General features: G+C 48.4%; 1 non-coding gene across 1 annotated transcript; it reads left to right on the top strand.

Annotated features, from left to right (window-relative positions):
* The first annotated feature begins 13004 nt into the window (after positions 1-13004).
* LOC144122271 (U5 spliceosomal RNA) lies at positions 13005-13127 on the top strand. The gene has a single exon (XR_013312877.1). It is a non-coding gene; the product is annotated as a U5 spliceosomal RNA (small nuclear RNA).
* The last annotated feature ends 1159 nt before the right edge of the window (positions 13128-14286 follow it).

Genomic DNA, 14286 nt, shown 5'->3' with positions numbered 1-14286 from the left:
GATAGGAATCTTTGCTCATAACGGCTTATCTCACTGCAGGGACGTATTCGAAGGAGGGTCGAGGGGGCCAGGCCCCCTCTCGAAATCGCGGTATACCCCCCCCCCCCCCCCCCCCCCCCCACGGGGCTTCGCCCTATACAACTGCCTAAGGCCCCGCCCGGAAAAAAATTACTGGGTACGTGGCTGTCTCAGTGGCTTGTCGTTGGAGAAGTGTTCAGGGAAGAAAAATTATCCGAACTGCGGTAATGGGCTTACCAGGAACATGTTAGTAGTTGCAGGTAAGCGCGATTTATTAAGCTTAAGTCCACATTTGTTAACGCGTACTGAATACTGTAATATTCATCGCATGCAAGAGGCAATGTCCTCTAATGTGGACGCAGCAAATTATGTTGAGACGTGCATTTATGTGTAGAAGCACATCAACCCAGATATGAGTCAGACATTTCTGAAACTTGTGTGCACCTTCGTGTTTTACGGCAGCTCTCAAACGGCGCCATTGATTGAGTGTTTCGAGTTTTTTTTGTTTTACAAGCATGAATGCTTTAAACTGCCCAACATTGCCGGATTAGCTTGCAGAATGTCTTCATATGGCAGGAATCAGTCGAAAGAAGTGCAATTGAGACCTTGGTAGTAGTTTGAGTGACATCGTGAATATGAGAGGACCTGGCAGGAATTGCATAATTATTTATCAGAGGATGCCGACTTTTTATAGAGAATTCGTTGCATACACCGCCCAAAAATCTGAAAATTAGAAGTTTTCTTCCCACAGCGCCTGAAAATGATAGAGATCCCTTAGTGTGTTATGGTTTAAAAAATTTGTGTCGACACAAAACGCAGTTTTCTCGGGGCTTATATGTATGTTAGGAATCAAGTTATGATGATAGTGCCGACTGGGCTGCACGATTCGAAATTTACGGATGTTAACAGGATTTTTCGGACAGCCTCGATAACCATACAGTAAGCTAGAGTGCAGGATGAGAAGTCTGATCAGAGGCTGTAGCCGCAGACCGCTGTGACTCGCTTCTGTCGCCGTGCTTGTTTAGCTTCAATGTTAAAGAGATAGTCAGTTCTTGCACAGAAAAACGAATTATGGTTTTATTCCTGCATTGAAGCTGAGAACGTCTCACGTGCATTAACGCCCAGAGGAAAGCTATTCTAGAGCAAACTGAATAGTGTGCATCACAAACCGTTATGGAGTGATTATCGGTTGAGGTTCTGAGGGGCGTATTTTTGCATTACTCTAGAAGGTGGTGGTCTGGGCGGGAGAACGGGTCCCATTTCAAATATGCATCTTCTGATTATTTTTAGTCGAAAAGTAGGTCTAGTGCGGTTCTATACGTAATGTGCACCTGCTGGTTGAATGGGAATAATGTGTTGTCTTTCATATTGGAGCTTCTTGGATGGTTGGTGCTATAAGTTTCCAGGATGAGGGCGTGAAAAAAAGAATTATACCAGAACATTTACAGGAGACTGCAGGTCTTGACGCAGAGTCACAATTAATCGATTTTCGGTGAACACACAACCCGTGAGCGTTTGCAGTCGACTGTACATCGAGAACAGAAGCAAGCTCATCTTACGTCCATTCACGACTTCTGCCACTCGGAATTTTATATTTTTTTCGTGCAAAAGCTGCCAGTGTGCTACTAAACACATATCAAGACATACAGGCATATCGTTGTGGTGGACACTGCCATGTTGTCGACTACGTGGAAGTTCTTTACCGGGCGCCAAAATCTGATGGCAAGGATGATCATGCACATCGCCTTCATCAAAACGCATTCGCCTCTGCCTGCAGGCCGAAATGTATGTGCTCTGACACAAAGCTATACTGAAATCATTGTGGTGGATGACGTTCCTCCCTTCTACGCAATAATGTCGGCACTGAGGAATTATGATCAGCTACGCTTTACGCTTTTGTGTGGCATCCTAGCAATACACAGCAGTCTCTCTGGCATTTTATTAATAAGGGCGTACTGCATACACAGAGAGGGAGCCCTAGTCTGGCATGTGAAATTGTATTTAAAACGAAATAAACATAAACAGTGCCCACAGAACAGTAAGCGAACAAAAAGGAAGAGGCGTTGACAGTCGGCACTATGGTGAAAAATTTTTGTGACAGCAAGACCGATCGGTGCGTTCGGAAGGTCTCATCCTGTTGTTCTTTAAACTCCTTTCATACGTTTGCCGCTTTTCGAACATCGTGCTAAGTCAAATTTTCAACACCCACCTGTTCTCTTGACCAACTCGGGAATGCTCGCCGACGAGCTCATCTCACAGCGCGGGGAATGAAAAAAAAAAAGCGCCGGCATATTAAGGGAATAAATGCGTATTTATGCGAGCGTTGCCAGTGTAGAGCGGTACCAGCATCCGTAGACTGCAGCCCACCAGCATTGGCGTCAAGAAAAGAAGGCCTTAAAATAAAAACGAAAACACACCGTCAACGAAGGCTGTCTCAAGGCACCGCTAAGCGGACAACGTATACAGTAGTCACTGGGAGCGGACCACTGATTGGAGCAAGTGAAAGGCTTACGAGCGGAACGAAATGAAAATTGCTGATACGTGCTCCGTTTTCTCAGTTCGTTTTCCCACGAGACGCATTAGGCTTAAGTACCACATTAGAGAGCTCGCATTAGCGAGAAAAGGTTGTTAGTGGGGTGCTTGTGTAGTATTGCGAACACATCATACAACAGCCTCGTGGAACTGCCATATGGCTAGGGGGGTTATCTCTCCGGAATACAATCGAGAAACCTTGTTTTTCTCAGTGTTTTGTTGACCTTGCTTGAGTACTCTATTGCCGCTCAGATAACACTGCTTATACGTACATTGCACATCTGCTGCGCCCGTGCTTACTTCCTTGTCGATCCTTCCTGACATTTCTTTTGTCCATAATATGCGTCACCAAGGCGTTGGAGAGTCAGCAAATGACTAATGGACACATCACGGGAGACAAGACATGTTTTGTGTTGGCAGCAACGGGAAATGGGGCCCCGCTTTCGCTTCCATCACGTGGCACCCGCATTAAACGCTTGCGCCGTGCGCATGGCCTTGACACTGTCGTTTTTCCACTGCCTCTGGTTAGCTCCTGTCAGCATTGATGTAGTGTGATGTGGAACTGTGCAAGTTGTTGCTTCTACTGGGAAACGCTTGTTAAAGAAGGTTGCGACCGTACAGGTTCTCGTATTCTTCTTTAAGGAAAGGGGGGGGGGGGGGGGAGTGATGTATGGGGTGCTGTTGCACTCTTAGATCAATCGCGATGAAGAAAAACGAAGAAATGATCGCAAAAATATTTCTACTGAACTAAAAAAAAACAAGAAACGAGACCTAAAAACAGTTCATGACAGTACTAGCGAGTAGTTCGATCCCCGCAGAAATTCCGGAGCCGGGCACGCCTTTTGCATTGTGAAGTTTGCGGAGACACAATGACATAATCCCTTGACTTGCCACATCGTTCCTGCGCTCTATAGACGCACTTTAACCTCTTAAGATAGCTAAATTTCTGCTCCTTGCCTACAAGAAAACTAGCATAAATGCTCGCATGCGTTGCAGGTAACCTCCAGATAGCCTCAGCCTCAAAAAATGGTAATGCGCGTAACCGCTTCTCGGCTAATCATATTATCTAGTCCAACGTAGCTGGAAATTACAAAAGGCGTATAGAGTGGTTGCGATAAACCTATTTTACAGTCGATGATTTTTGTTCAAGTCTTGAGGGAGGCAGAAAATTTCAGTTAGCGTGTATTTTGTACTCTTAGTCCACCACCAAATATACACCACGCCTCAAACGTACAGCGTGTACGACGCAGAACGCCCCACGTCGAATCGAAAGTAGCACGACATAATACGGTCATATTCCATCAGAGCAGCAGTACCCGTTCATACCCATGCACGGGCTTCAGCGTCGCTTGGAAAAAGCACACTCCATTTCTATATCAGGTCCGCACACCTGGCCGAGCAGCAGCTCAACGAGCCACCGGTTCACGGTTGGCTGACCGGACCGCTCGATTGTGTTTCAAAAGGTGTAGCGTCCAAATTTATTGCCCAGTCTCGTCATGCTCAGTGGGTACAAGTGTGCATTCAGCAATGACCAGTTGCTGAGGGGTTAGAGTATACGGCAGGCACTAGGGCGTGGAGAAAGCAGGCACTCAATGCGAGGTGCTGTTAGTTCAAAGCTATTTCGCCTTAGAGGTCGACGCATTCCGTGTTTCACCGTTTTTAATAACCGAAAACGTGCTTTAAAACTGCATGAAACTACAATACTGGCTATGTTATTCCAGTATATACAGTTTTGCAATAGTAACTTCAAGCTTCAGGAGATTCTCGCCTAGCTTAGGCGATTCCACCTAGTCGTGTTTTCTATACCAGTAATGAAAATGCAATGTGCGATCGCACTTATGTCAGCGTACGGGTTCTGACTGGCTGTCTTCCCAAGGAACAAGCAGAACGTTTAACTCTGTCCTATTGGGAGCCTGCCACTAGAAGAGTAAAACTGAAATTATGTCTGCGGAGAATGAGTCTTGAAAGTACTTCTGTGCGGAAAAGGAGGCGGGCTTGCTTCAAAAATGACGTCTCGGTTTTTAAGAAGTATCCAAACGGGGCACGCTTACGGAGAATGCAACGTGCAGAAATAAACAAAGACAATAATAAAGAGAACAAAAAGTTATTTTTGTTTTGCCACTGCCGAAAAGAAATGAGATTTTTTACGTTTGTGAAAGTGTTTCATCTGCACGAAATGCAGAAAGAAAAAGCTGGTTTGTTAGTGTGAACAAAAACCGAACCGAAAATAGAAGAGCTTCCGCATAAAATTTAACCTTGATCAAAGCAGAAGTAGAAACTCTAAACATTGTCAAACTATTCGCCACTAATCATTACCTTAATTTGATAAAACGTCGCATGGTATTAACATTTTTTTCTCGCATATATAGCTGATCCTGATGATTAGTTCTCTGATGATGTTGCTTTTGATGCCTGCTGGCTGCTGGTTGCTTTCTATGCCTGCCTGCTGGCCGGGTACTCCGAGCACAGCAGGGTCTCCCAGTCCTCCCAGGTCTTGAGGTCCTCTAGGCCGCGCGGGTGAGGGCCCGCCGGACAGAGAGAAAGGATGTGGAGGGAAGAGGCGAAGGGCTCTGGACTAAAGGTGTAGGCAGGAGTGGGGAACGAGGGATGATACTGGGCTAGGGTTAGGGGTGAGGGGACTATGTGTGTCTGTAGTCTGCGCCAGAGTGTTGCGTGTTTGTTATCTAGGGAGGGGTGGGGCGGGGGGTAGAGCTGGCGCGAGGCTCTGCAGGCCTGCGTCATCTCGCTGATCGAGTGCATTCGCTTCCTCGCGAATCCCTGATCCGAGGTCACCTGAGCCCGGTTTAAAGAACATCGAGCTGAAAGGTTGGCGGCCTCGTTTCCAGGATTCCCGGAGTGCGCGGACACCTATACCAGCTCCACTTGGTGGGGTTGGGGTGGATCGGGCGAGCCCAGTATGCCAAAAGCAGGGACATGGACACGGCCTCGCGCGACAGAGCATTGGACTGGCTTTCTCCCGTCGTGGAGATTCTCTGGAATAATTTCGAGCGCCTGGGGATCTTAACGTGCACTGACATCGCACAGCACACGGGCGCCTTTTGGGTTCCGCCTCCATCAAAACGCGGCCGCCGCGGCCGGGTTTGAACCCGGGAACTCCGGCTCAGTAGCCAAGCACTTTAATCACTGAGCCACCACGGCGGGTCCCGTAATGTCGACGGAGTGCTTTAGAGTGAGCTCTACGGCGTTGATGGTGGTGTTCGGGGTGCATGTTACGGGGGAGCGGCTAATTGTGCAGTTCTCGGTGTAGGGCTCCTGGTATGGAGATTAATGTTGGACCATTGGCCGGTATGCGGATTTGAAAGGAAAGCAGGATATGCCGGCCAGTGGAGGTTTGTGCGAGCCGAAGAAATTATGCTTGGCGGTGCGAGTCTGCACGTTCAGCGATTGTGTTGTGAAGCCTACACACGCAAGCCGCGGGCTTTTTTTCGTAATGTTACTAGCAATGCTTTCGCGTTATAAGTACTTCTGAAAAAGTTCAGCCCGGTGCGGAATCACAAAAACCGCTGGTGCAAACAGATCAGCCTTAGACCACTCGGCCACCGTCACTTTCTTCATTTATTGCCTGGCAATTGATGTACATTAAAGAATACAGGATGCTCTAAAAGGATATGCGGAACCTACGTGCGTTGACACGTCGAAGCAAACAAGCTCAACCATTCGTGGGTTCTCACTTACGAAAGTGGATATTGAATTTTTTGGTATCATTATAATATAATAATGGTGGTCACCAGGAATTAATCAAATAGGGGAAATCTATTGTGCTCTTCTATCAGACTGACATCATAGATTTTTCGTTTAGTTTGCACTCACTTATTTGCACAGGACTGACACCTTAAATTCGTGACGAATTTTTGCATTACGTTTTTGAGATCCGACTGACATGACAAACTTTTCTTGAGTTCTTGTATGAAGTTTCCTGCTGCAAAAATAGCTTAGTTTTTCTTTACAACTCCCGATGGAAGATAATGTCAGAGCAGTAGCTTTATCAAGCACTGTCCAAGATTGTTTTTCAGTTTCTCGCGCAGTAATAATACAAGGCAACTAACAGAACTTTGCAGTGAATTTTTTTTATTTGCATCTGCAAATATTGCACATATAACGCCAAAATTACATTGGAAAACTACTTGTTAACAGCTGCGAATTAGGTGCGATGAACAATGGAAATGAGATAATTTAATAGCCGCTGGCCTAACGCGAGCGCTCAGTCTCGCGTCACTGCCAGCTTCATCGTCTTCGTCACTCTACCAGGGGACCACTCAGCTATCGTCCCGATCGTTAACAAAGATATCCACGAAATGGTGACGGGATTGGGAGGATGGTACAGCAACAACGATAAAGTGATGAAGTGCTTGCCGCCGCGATGAAAGAGATGAGCGTATGATTTCTGGTGCGCGAAGCTTCCGGGCCACAGGTCTCCAGGAGCCGACAGTGGAGGCCCTTGGTCGCACTGAATGGTATGGGCAGAGGGGCGGTGTCCTCACATATGCGCATCATCCCGAGACGGTGGGGTCATAGGTTCTGGTCTCGGCAACGTCGTCATTTTCGTGTCTTCTGTTCGGGGCGTTGGACAGAGCTAGGGAGAGCGGCGAGGTTGGTTCTTGAAGTGAATCGACACGAAGCTCGAGTTCACCTTTCACAGGAAGCTTGCCTAAAAAGCAGGACAATTGCAAAGACGTCTCGCGGAGCACTGGCCAGGCATTTAGATGCTTGCAGTAAGTCTTCCACGTAATTATGGAGACTGGTGATCCGGTGTCTACTTGCATCTTGAGAGGAACACCATTCCAGCGTAAGGCGCGAACCATGGGCTTGACCAAGTTTGTAAACACAGCGTACACATTTAGTAAGCACAGCTCACTGTCACTCTCTGAAGAATAGTTTTCGCAATGGGCCACTCTTGGTTGTTTGAAGCTGCACATATTAGCCAGGTGCCCTTTACGTCGGCAGCAAAAACATTCCGCCCTGCGAAACTTGCATTTCGCTGCTTTATGTGCAGTGCTGCCGCAACACGGACAAACGGCATTCTCTCTTGCTCTGGATGAAGCATGCGGATGAATCTTGTGATTCGGTGGTCCCCGCAGCTTGCTTCCCACAGTATGAACGTTGTCATGATCCCTTGTCTTATCCATGTGATCCACGTTGACAGCCGCCATCTCTGCCGCCAAAGCTGTATCCTCTGCTTCTTTTAGTGTTAGAGACGATCTTGACAAAAGATTCCCTCCAGTGTCCCGCAGACCACAAACTAGTCTGTCTCGTAACATCCGGTCTCTTGATTCGCCAAAGTTGCAACTCCCGGCCAACTTCTGGATCGCCACAAAAAAGTCCTTTGTCGTTTCGTGAGGACGCTGATACCTGGTGAAGAACTTTTACGACTCTGCTATTTCATTGCCCTTTGGCGCATAATGCTCCGTTAATAGCTGAACCACCTTCTCGTACGTAAGCTCCTGAATCTTGGCCGGAGCGCAACGCCCCGTTATTATGCAGACTTTTGCTGTACTCAAAGCTGCCGTTAGAAGCGCCCGTCGTTTCTTCGAGCCGTAGATTCCATATGCTTCAAAGTAGGACTCCAGACGTACCTGGTAGGCGTCCCAACTGTCTTCCACTTCGTCGAAAACCGGTGGTCCGGCATGGGCCGCCATCAAGCAGGCCGTCGCCCGGCGGTGGGCCGCTCGTCGCCACTGAAGTGAATCGATACGAGGTTGGTGAAGAATGGACTGGTTTTATTGAAATGTTAGTTCGTTGTATAGCCCCCTGGCTAGGGGCGTCGCCGATACCTCAGGCGATAACGTAGCTTATCCGGTGAGCCCGGAGTAGATAAGCACGGCACGTGTCGGTAGCGCATGCGGCTTCGCAAAAGTTTTGGTCTGGTCCGGCTGGCTGAGACACAGCGGGCCGACGCGGACCAGGTACACACGGCCGATGACAGACGCAGGACGCCGGAGCTCCGAAATCAGGATGGCGATGATGACCCAGCCCCTCACACCAAATGTTTGATAGCTACGCCATGTTTGATAGCTACGCTATCGACTGTAGTCTCCAATGTGCTCCCGCGAAATCGGAGCTTCTGCACATCAGAACTAATTCTAAAGACAACACGAGTTTGCGAATCTCTTTGACGGGAGGTCCTATCAGAGAGCTCCGCATAGTGGGTCTGTTCGTCCATAACAGACTAGCCCGGAATCCACTATTGCCAAACTCAAGCGCGTAGGCGAACAGGTCGGATGCATGATCCATCAAGTTTCAAACAAATGCGGCGGGTTGCGGGACATGGACGCGCTTCGGCTCGCCCATGCCTTCGTGACCAGCAGTATCCTTTACTCCGTTCCCTACCTTCGCACTACGAAACATCAGGAGGCGCGAATCGACACCATCATTAGAAAGGCTACTAGGCAAGCAATGGACCTCTCAGTGGCTACGTCCAGCACTAAGTCGTCGACTTTGGGGTTGCTCAACTCCTACAAGGAGTTACGGGCGGCCCACCTCGTGAACCAGTATACGCGACTGTCGCAAACGGTATCCGGGCGCCGTCTGCACATTCAACACGTGTGCACTCCAGAAGATAAATGTCGGATTGCGGAGCTATGGCGTCACAAGCTGTCGTCCTTCCACTCCCGCGCAGCATGGACACGCAGACACACGAAGGCAGACGAGAGGTGCGCGCTCTGGCCCTCGAACAGCAACACGGATCCAAAAAGGGTATATACTACATTGACGTGGCAGGGCCGTCGCCCATTGGATTTTATCGGGCCGCCGTAGTTCACCAGGACATACACGTTAACGGACTCTCATATCGAGCTCCAAATTCAGCGACAGCCGAGGAAGTAGCCATAGCGCTCGCCGCCTCGGACCCGAATGCGAAGGTAATCATCGCAGATTCACGTCGAGCCTGTGGACACTACCTGGCTGGCGAGATTTCACCTTTAGCCTACCATATTCTAACGCTGGCAGTAAGAGAATCGGACCCTTCACACAAACGCAAAATTTGAACTCCGGGTCATCAGGGCCTTAGGGTAACGAGGCTGCTGACGCGGCCGCCCGAGCGCATACCCACCGAGCACCTCATCCAGGCTCCTCCGGCTCAGAGATTAAGCAACCGCTTTTGAGGTTCAGGGAAATTCTAGAATTGTATTGCGAACGGCATCAGCTTTTGCCGGTCCCTGCTAAGGGCCTGAGTAAAGCCGATGAGCGAACTCTCAGGTGCCTGCAGACCAACACTTTTCTGTGTCCTCCAAAATTAATGTGCGCTGCCCTCACTGTGCTGAAATGTCCGATAACTTCCACATGGTTTGGGCCTCTCAGAAGAATCCTTCCCTTCCCCCAAACCCTTCCCGTTCCCGAGTGGCATGGGAGGCAGCCCTGCACAATTGCTCGGGGGTCTCAAAGGGCTCTTGTTCAACGGGCGCGAGTAGCGGCCTCGTCCAGCGGAATGCTAGACTAAGGACACCACCTATGCAAAGTGCCATTTTTGCCCGGAAACTGTCCTTTCCCTGAATAAAAAGTTTTCACCATGACCATCACCTCCGACTTTCCACTGGCCGCGCCTACATAGGCAACTTCCTCAGGTTTCTTATTTACCATGCGCTTCGTATGCGCTCGAGCCCTTTTTTGTACCAGTTCCTTGTTGTAGGTCGGGTGCATGTTTTTGGGAAGAGGGGGGAGGAGTATGTTCTCGCGACATTTTTGGGGAATATATCTTTTGTCGCTCGCACCCCTGTCTGACTGCAGCCCCACCCAAGCCAGGAAGATTCTGCCCGTGTTAGTTCGGCTCAGTCTTTCTAGCTGCGCCATACACACTGCTCACGCCAATTCAGTCCACTTATGTCCATTTCGAGGGGGTGGTCCGTTGTGGTAGCAGTGGGAAGCCCCAGCGCACTCTTTACGCATCGCCTGATAAGTGCGCATATTCTGTGTTTTTCATGTCCTAAAGTACAGATATGGAGTGGCATAGCATATGCGGCTGATAGTAATGATACAACAAATAGAAAGTTAGACAATTACAGTTAACGGGGATATTCAGAAGAGTCCCGCTCAAGGGTCGGGGCCTAAAAGAGCGTAGCCTCCTGAAACTGATGCAGGCCACTGATCCGGAGTACCCGGGTTCGAACCCGACCGCAGCGGCAGTGTTTTGATGACGGCGAAACGCAAAGGTGCCCGTGTGCTGTGCGATGACAATGCACGTTAAAGATCCCCAGGTGGTTGAAACTATTCCGGGGCCCTTCATTACGGAACCTCTTCTTTCTTCTTTCACTTCCTCCTTTATCTCTTCCCTTACGGCGCGGTTCAGGTGTCTGCCGAGATGTGAAACAGATACTGCGCCATTTCCTTCCCCCAAAAACCATTTTAGAGCGCTCGGCTACTGATCCGGAGTTCCCAAGTTCGAACCTGACCGCGGCGGCTGCGTTTAGATGGAGGCGAAACGCTAAGGCGCCCGTGTGCTGTGCGATGTCAATGCACGTTAAAGATAATGATATTAATGTTAATAATAATAATTTGTTTTGGGGGAAAGGAAATGGCGCAATATCTGTCTCATATATTGTTGGACACCTGAACCGCGCCGTAAGGGAAGGGATAAGGGAAGGAGTGAAAGAAGAAAGGAAGAAAGAGGTGCCGCAGTGGAGGGCTCCGGAATAATTTCGACCACCTGGGGATTTCACGTTATAGAATTTGGAGGACGCTTAAGCTTCGTCTTTAGTGAGACGCGACAGCGTGTTGCAGCCTTGCCAAGGAGTGCACGGAACGCCATCGCCCGTTCGGCACGACGCGTGGCCCTTTGGACAATTTAACTTAGAAAGGATGCCTGTCTCACATACCTCGGTTGACACCCGAACCAGGCCGTAAGGGAAGGAAAATGAAATGAAAATTGGTTTTAAGGAAACTAATGACGCCTGTCTCACAATTCTCGCTGGACACCCGTACCGCACCGCAAGGGAAGAAAAATTCCTTCCCTTACGGCAAGATGCGCCATTTTTCACTCACGGCCAAAGCCGCCGACGGCACCGGCTTTTCTGCGACGCGGGCTCCTTAACGGCGTCGCGTTAAAATAGCTGCGGTTCAGCTTGTGCTGAACCTGGTTAGAAAGCGAAAGCTGTAGCGCATCGGCCAAGTAGACGTGGCTTCGCGTCTCTAACGTTGAATGCCTTCCGCTCGCTGGTTAGGCAGCACACCGTAAATTATAATTTATTAATAAATGAAGATGTTATTAATAAATATATGAACAAATGAATGGTTGCGTAAATAAATAATGTAAAAAATAACTTACATGCGTTATCGAGAAGCACGAGAAGCTTTCATCGAAAACAATAAAGCGAACAAAATGCTCACCTTGAATTAAGATTGTCCAAACGGCACTCTGATAGTTACCGACTCACCGCAAGCGGCAGACATCGTTGCTGTCACAGCTGCTCCGCTACTGCTGCTACTGCTGTTACTGATAGAAAGAAAGAAAAGGAAAGTGCATGGCCTGCCAACTGGCTCAAGCCGAGCCACGCTCGCTGCCGCGTGCTGAAAGCAGTAATAATAATAATAATAATAATAATAATAATAATAATAATAATAATAATAATAATAATAATAATAATAATTGGTTTTGGGGGAATGGAAATGGCGCAGTATCTGTCTCATGTATCGTTGGACACCTGAACCGCGCCGTAAGCGAAGGGATAAGGGAGGGAGTGAAAGAAGAAAGGAAGAAAGAGCTGCCGTAGTGAAGGGCTCCGGAATAATTTCGACCACCTGGGGATCTTTAACGTGCACTGACATCGCATAGCACACGGGCGCCTTAGCGTTTTTCCTCCATAAAAACGCAGCCGCCGCGGTCGGGTTCGAACTCGGGAACTCCGGATCAGTAGTCGAGCGCGTTAACCACTGAGCCACCGCGGCGGGTGTGCTGAAAGTAGGAGAGTTAAAGGATAGGTCAGCAATGACAGAAAGAAAAGGCGCACACTAATATGCCCTGGGCCGATACCGGAGGCAGTGCAATACAGGGCCGACCCGCGCCAGAATGCTTCAAGCCCAGCACTCCGCCATATTTCAAAAATAAGTTTAATATCTTTGGTCCAAGGACCCGCTGTAGATATTAAATCAGGTATCAGGTATCAGCCTCTTAAGCGATAGTAAGAAGGATAGGGGTAGGGGGTAATAAACACTATGTACAATTTGGACTGGGAACCAGTCATGGCTGCGGTGGCAGCGAAGCCATGCCTAACGCAACGGTCTGTTGCGGTAAATTTCACAACGTTTGATTACTAGGAATATGACGCGAATAAATTAATTAACAGATCGCATATTTCAAACCCCCTGTTTGCTTGAGGAGGCGACAAATATTTATCGGTTACTAAATTAACCTCTAAAGTTGCTTCGAAAGAAGGGACGCAATCGGCCCTACAAGCGGGTTCAGTTTGAGGGACGCCGCCATATGTGGGTCGAGGAAGCAGTAACGGCTCAGGCCTCTCCTCAGTGCCCGCATTATTCTTTCGCCTTTTACTAAAGATTACCGTGGGGAGGGGCAACCCAATGAGCGTAAGGCCAATTTTTGCATGGCCTCACCTGTTTGGGTGGGGCCTAATAAGCAAATACAAAGAAAGAACGATCACCATGCATAGTTACTGCAGTTTAACTCGGACGTGGAATGGCGAAACGACGACGTCTTCTTTCGCGTCCATGTCTCCGCCCGAGTGGTTTTATTAAAATAATGATGTAAAACGAAGAAAAAGATTTTTGCCAGCCCCTGCATCTGCCATTGATACAGAAGCACCTGAGCGGGGGCAGCGGAAATTAAGGATAGCAGGCTCAATGGAGAAATGAAATGACCGAGCCGCCTCGGTATGCGCCTTTTCAACGCACCGATTGACGTCACGCTAAGTCACGTGACTTACATTGCGTTACACCGTATATAACTTCATCCGTTCACCAATTGTTATTAATGCGAAAGCATTACTTCGCTATGTCGGCGAGTGCGTGTCCGCAAAACATGTCGGCAGCCGTTGTGTCGTTTTCAGAAGAAATAGGATCAAACGAATGATTGTGATCGATACAGGGTGTTGTGAATCAAAATTTGGTGTTGATAGGATATTTAGTTAATTAATTACAGAAAAAAGCATCGAAATAGCGCGGATGTTCATATAGAGAGTAGACGAGAAAACAACCGGGGGGGGGGGGGGCGGCTAAACAGTGGAAAAATAGGCAAATGAGTGGAAATAAATCTAAATGGACTCTTAATGGGTCCATACATTATTTCATATTTAACCTTACCCTGTTGAGAATGGCCCGCCTCAAATGGCACGAACTCGAATGGCACAAAAAACTTGACGCCCTTTAGCTTTGAGCTGTTCCTTGCGGCAGTGAAGAACCAGTGTTCATCATTGCTATGAAATGCTTGTTCGTGCAGCTCACGGTAATGCGAAGTGCCGAACAGGCTGTTGCCCAGCAGGATTCCCCGCCTAAACGTTTACGGAGGCTGTTTATGGCTCAAACCGCGTCAAAACATTGCGAGTCATGTAGTGAAGTTGCATTACTGAATGGCTATATCCTTCCATGCCGGTGGTTTGCACTTCACAGCAGAACTTATTTCGATAATTCGATCGCTACGCTAGCGCTCACTCTTTTTGCTCCAGTACTTCTCTGCTTTGATACCTGCGTACTATCATTGCAACCGGGAGATTCCATTGTAAACTTGAAACTTCTTTCAAAATTTTCATTTTTCTCCCACAATTTTTTTCG

Source organism: Amblyomma americanum, chromosome 2 (assembly GCF_052857255.1).
Source record: "Amblyomma americanum isolate KBUSLIRL-KWMA chromosome 2, ASM5285725v1, whole genome shotgun sequence".
Classification (NCBI taxonomy): Eukaryota; Metazoa; Arthropoda; class Arachnida; order Ixodida; family Ixodidae; genus Amblyomma; species Amblyomma americanum.
This window is presented reverse-complemented; position numbering and strand designations above follow the sequence as displayed.